Below are 6,000 nucleotides of genomic sequence, written 5' to 3'. Positions count from 1 at the left end.
ATCAATTGTTTAGCAGAGTGAGTTCAATTGTTTTTTTTTTCTTTTATCGAATTTTGAGGATCTCAGTGTTTTACTGATTGCTTTTTTTTATATTCTATTTATATTTGATAGCTTTGATAGTTATGTCGATGTTTGGCACTATTGACCCATTTGTTCCGGGAACGTCGTTTTCCAACTACGTGGAAAGATTGGAATATTTCTTTTCTTCCAATAATATTGGAGAGGAAAAAAAGAAGGACATTTTCTTAGGGTTTTGTGGAATGGTAGTGTTTGATGAAATCAAACTTCTGTTTCCGGCGGTCGATCTCAAAACTTTGTCTTATGAGGAAATTACAAAGAAACTTAAGGAGAGATATGACAAGAAAGATTCGGAACTTCAGGCTTATGTTCGATTTAGGAACCGGAAGCAGGGTCCGTCAGAATCGAATGAAAATTTTATATTAGCAGTTAGACTGTTGGCTGAGGCTTGCGAGTTTGATGGTTATCGCGGTCGAGCCATAAGGAATCAACTTGTTATTGGAATCCAGGATAAGGAATTAAAAAAGCGTTTATTCAATGAAGAAAATCTAACTTTGAAAACGGCAGAGCGGATGATTAAAAATTCAGAGAGGATTTTTGATCATGAAAAATTCATTGATGTTGAGAACATTAATTCTGTTAAATACAGACTGGGAGATCGGTTCAGTAGATTTGATGCTAGAACATTTGATAGACGTATGCCTCAAAGAGACAGATCGCGCAGTAGGGAGAACATGAGATGGAATAGATCAAGATCCCGTGGTAACGCAAATGATAGAGGAAGATACGCGAATTTTAAGTGCAATTATTGTGGAGAGCTAGGCCATGTTTAGAAATCATGCTTTGAGCGCAAGAAGGATCAGAGAAACAAAGTAAATTTTGTCGACTTAAAGCCTAAGGAGGGACAGAAGGATGTGCACGATTATTTTAAGCGGTTGAGAGTGGATTACAGCAGCAGTGAAGAGTCAGGTGATTATACTTATATGATGATTAAGTCTATTAACAGTATAAGTGAGCCTTGTCTCCTTAATGTGACAGTGGGAGGCAAGATTTTAAAAATGGAGGTAGACAGTGGTTCAGCTGTTTCGGTTATAAGCAGAGCGGATTATTTTTTAAATTTTGAAAAATTTTTAGTTGAAAAAAGCAATCGTAAGTTAATGGTGGTAAATGGTTCCACATTACGCATTTTTGGGAAAATTTTTGTGAAAGTTTCTTTAAACGGTAAATCAGCTAATATGAATATAATTATTTTGGATGATGATCATCAGTTTATTCCTTTAATAGGAAGAAATTGGTTGGACGTTTTCTGTGAAAGTTGGAGGAAAAAGTTTTCGGAAGTTTATTCTGTTAAGAACATTATTGCTGAATCGAAGGAAGAACAATTTATTTTGGAATTGAAGCAAAAATATCCAAATCTTTTTGACAAGGATTTTGCAAAACCCATTCAAGGTTTTGAGGCGGATTTGATGCTAAGAGAAAACAAGCCAATTTTTCGAAAGGCTTATGATGTTCCTTATCGTCTGAGGGACAAGGTAGTGGAACATTTGAACATATTAGAAAAGGATGGCATCATCACGCCTATTAAAACTAGTTTGTGGGCTTCTCCTGTGGTGGTAGTGATGAAAAAGGATGACAGCATAAGGCTCGTGATAGATTGTAAAGTATCTATCAACAAAGTTCTTATTCCAAACACTTATCCATTACCTACCGCTCAAGATTTATTTGCATCTTTAGCTGGTAGCAAGGTATTTTGCTCCCTGGATCTGGCAATGGCTTATACTCAGTTGAATTTATCTAATAAATCGCGAAAATTCGTCGTAATAAACACAATAAAAGGACTTTTCAGCTATAATCGACTTCCGCAAGGAGCGTCATCAAGTGCGAGTATTTTTCAAAATATCATGGAGACTGTTCTTCAAGGGATTGATTTTGTATTTTGTTATTTAGACGATGTGTTGATAGCGGGAAAGGACGTAGCAATTTGCCGTAAGAAGCTATTTTTAGTGTTGGAAAGATTATCGAAAGCTAACATAAAAATAAATTTAAAAAAGTGTAAATTTTTTGTGAAGGAGTTGGCATATTTAGGTCATATTATTAGTGAACATGGGTTAAAACCTAATCCTGAAAAAGTTACTACAATAAAAGAAGCCAAAGTTCCGAAAAATGTGTCTGAGCTAAAAGCTTTCTTGGGTCTTTTGAATTATTATGGCAAATTTCTGGCTAACCTTTCGATGCTTTTGAATCCATTGTATAATCTGTTGAAAAAAGATGTTCGTTATGTTTGGGATGATGAATGCGACAAGGCTTTTACTAATTGTAAAATTCAATTACTAAACGCTAATATTTTGACATTTTATGATCCAAAATTACCAATAGTAGTATCGGCGGATGCTTGTTCCTATGGACTTGGTGGGGTTATCTCACATATTATTGATGGTGTTGAAAAGCCGATTTGGTTTACATCTTTTTCTTTGAATTCGGCACAAAAAACTTATCCAATTTTACATTTAGAGGCAATGGCCATAGTGTCAACGGTAAAAAAGTTTCATAAGTTTTTATTTGGAAAAAAATTTGTAATATACACGGATCACAAGCCTTTATTGGGAATTCTAGGAAAAAATGGAAAAAATTCAATTTTTGTAACCAGATTGCAAAGATTTGTGATGGAGCTTTCAATTTACGATTTTGACATGGTTTACAGGCCATCGAACAAAATGGGAAACGCGGATTTTTGTTCGAGATTCCCTTTGAATGATGAGGTTCCGAAGAAAGTTGATGAACAGTTCATAAAGAGTTTGAATTTTTCTAATGAATTTCCGATTGATTTTTTACAAGTGGCTTCTGAAACTAGATCAGATAAATATTTGCAGAAGATATTATCTTATTTGAGAAATGGTTGGCCAGATAACGTTGACAAGGATTTGAGGAATGTTCACTCTCAAATTAGAGATTTAGAATGTGTAGATGGATGTTTACTTTTTCAAGGAAGGGTATTTATACCAGAAATTTTAAAAAGAAGGGTGCTCAAGTTATTGCATTCCAACCATGTGGGAGTGATAAAGATGAAGCAGCTTGCTAGAAAGCATGTATTTTGGACTGGTATAAATTCCGATATAGAGAATTTTGCTCGAAATTGTGAAACTTGTTCAAAAACGGTGATAGTACATGGAACAAATACCACTTATGAATGGATTCCTACGGCTAGGCCTTTCAGCAGAATCCATACGGATTTTTTCTATTTAGAAAGACAAAATTTCTTGTTAATTATTGATAGTCATTCAAAATGGTTAGAAATATATTTAATGAGTTTTGGGTCGGACGCTACAAAAGTTTTGAGAAAATTCAAAGAATTTTTTGCAAGATTTGGTCTGCCTGACGTAATAGTTTCCGACAATGGACCTCCCCAGCTAACATGAAATCGTAATAGATATGATAATTTAAATCGTATAAGATGACATTTTCAATCAGTATCGTTGAAAGGAACTGCACTGGGTTATATGCTGTCGATTTTAAATGTATAACAAATAATATCCGACTCATATATGATATATTCTAATCCGTACATTTGAAATCCGATAAATGTTTATTGATATCGCAAATGTGTCGTTAATATGTTGTTGGAATATTCGATTTACGAGTTCATCACTAAGCTGTTGGAAATTAAAGTTCAGTCATGATATATAGATTCATTTCAAATCACAATACTAGAATGAACGAATGTTTGGTTAAGAATCATATTAAACTTCTGAATAGAGCTAGCTGTCTACATTTACAGTCTAGTATGAATCAAATTTTCGCAGGCAGCCGTAGTGTTTCATTCAAATTGCTTTAAAAAAAATGGTTCCAACACCACCGTTGAAATATTTTGATTTGATAAAAAAAGCCAAAGTAACGAAAATGAAAAAAAGTGGAACTTATAGCCGTCTGCTCCAAAAATATAGAAAACTGTGGAATGAAAGCAAAAGTCAAAAAAACATTCCGGAAAATCCTGTAATCCAAGAAGGTGTTTCAACATCAAGTCAAGGCAAACAAAATAATGTGTTGTGCAGTGCTGGTAACATCAGACTAAATATAAATATTATTAACTGTTTTAACGAAACGTATCTCCCAAAACAGATCCAGTAACGATCTCAGTCGACGAAAAAAACTTTTACTCCGAAGCTTCCGTAATACAAGGTAAAAATATTGTATTTACTTCAATTTAAGTGCTTAAATAATTCCTGAATTCCTTCAAGATACCCGTCATTCATTAATTTCATCGCTACGGGAATGACCATCTAATTACGGAATAACACAAACTGCACTAAAAACATTGATCTGTGTGCTAAATGCACATCTAGCATTGAACCTCCCAAAAGACCCCCGTTCGTTCATGAAAACTCCTGCCAATCTGGACATAATAACAATGGGAAGAAACGGTAGTTATTGGCACCAAAGAGTTGAAGCATGTTTGAGAAGAAATTTTCAACAATTAAAGGATTCGACTACCATTTCACTGAACATCAATATAGACGGACTTCCAATTTTCAATAGCTCACAAAAAAATTTTTGGCCCATATTGTGCAATATTCATGAGTATCCACAAAAACCTCCTATGGTAGTTGGTGTTTACTATGGACCGGAGCATAAGCCGGATGATGTGAATGAATTCATGACACCATTTATCAATGATATAATCCCATTATTAGAAAATGGTATGTTGATCAACGGAAACAAATTATCGATTAAGATAAGGTGCTTTATATGCGATACGCCAGCACGATGTTTTTTAAAATCAGTTGTGAATTTCAACGGAATTTTTGGATGCGTAAAATGCACAACCAGAGGGAAATATTCACATGATTCCAGAACTGTAATATTTCCGAATTCCAGAGCTGAAAAACGAACGGACGACATGTTTCGAGCAAATGCCTATACTAATCATCAACGTGGAGAAACCCCCTTGGTCAAATTGCCGATCGATATGATTGAGGACATCGTAGTGGCAGACTCGCTTCACTTGCTTGAATTAGGAATAATGCGGAAACTATTGACTACGTGGATTACTGGAAAAATGACAAACCGTGCTAAATGGAGCACAAGTCAGAAAGGAGAAATTTCTAGTTTTCTGGAACAGGTTCGATTTCCCATTGAAATCCATAGAAGAATGCGTCCTTTAAATCACATATCACTTTGGAAAGGATTAGAGTTCAGAAATTTTCTAAATTATGTTTCCATCGCTTTTCTTGAAGAGTACCTTTCCCCAAAATACTACGAACATTTCCTTCTTTTATTCTGTGCTGTTCGTATTTGTTCATCGCCAAGATACAAACATGCCCTACCGATTGCTCGAAATCTTTTTCAAGATTTCATAAGCCAGTTTAAAGCTTTGTATGGAGTAGAATATGTTACAAGCAACGTTCATAACCTGAGTCATATTGTGGATGAAGTTGAACGATTTGGTGTTTTGTCAACGCTTACAACATATCCATTTGAGAATGCGTTGAAATCTTTAAAAAGAAAAATAACAACCGGTCCCAATCCGCTTGCACAAATTGCAAAGCGTATTATGGAATCAAACGAAATTCAAAAAAAATTCCAGGATAGTAGCGAATCCATAAAATCATATCCTTGTAGCAATAACGGGAATTTAGAGTTCGCCAATTTCACATTAGGTAATTCGTTCAACGATCAATGGTTTTTATCAAGAGATTCCGAAATTGTTCAGATGACTTCTTGCTTGCAGAGTGGATCAGATCTGTATGTCAAAGGAAAAGTAGTTTATAAAAAGCAGCAACATTTTGTCAAGCCTCTAAATTCTGCATTTATTGATATCTATTCAGCTGCAAGTTTGTGTAACGACACTTCTCATGTAGAGCTTTTCAAAACGGATCAGATAATGTGTAAACTAGTTCCGATCAATTTGAGAACCAAAATACTATTTATACCTCTTATTCACACGATTCAATAAAACACATAAGAATCACCAATTATCTGATTATT

The sequence above is a fragment of the Uranotaenia lowii genome, chromosome 2 (genome assembly GCF_029784155.1).
Source record: "Uranotaenia lowii strain MFRU-FL chromosome 2, ASM2978415v1, whole genome shotgun sequence".
Lineage (NCBI taxonomy): Eukaryota > Metazoa > Arthropoda > Insecta > Diptera > Culicidae > Uranotaenia > Uranotaenia lowii.
The sequence above is the reverse complement of the archived record's forward strand: the minus strand, read 5'-3'. Positions refer to the sequence as shown.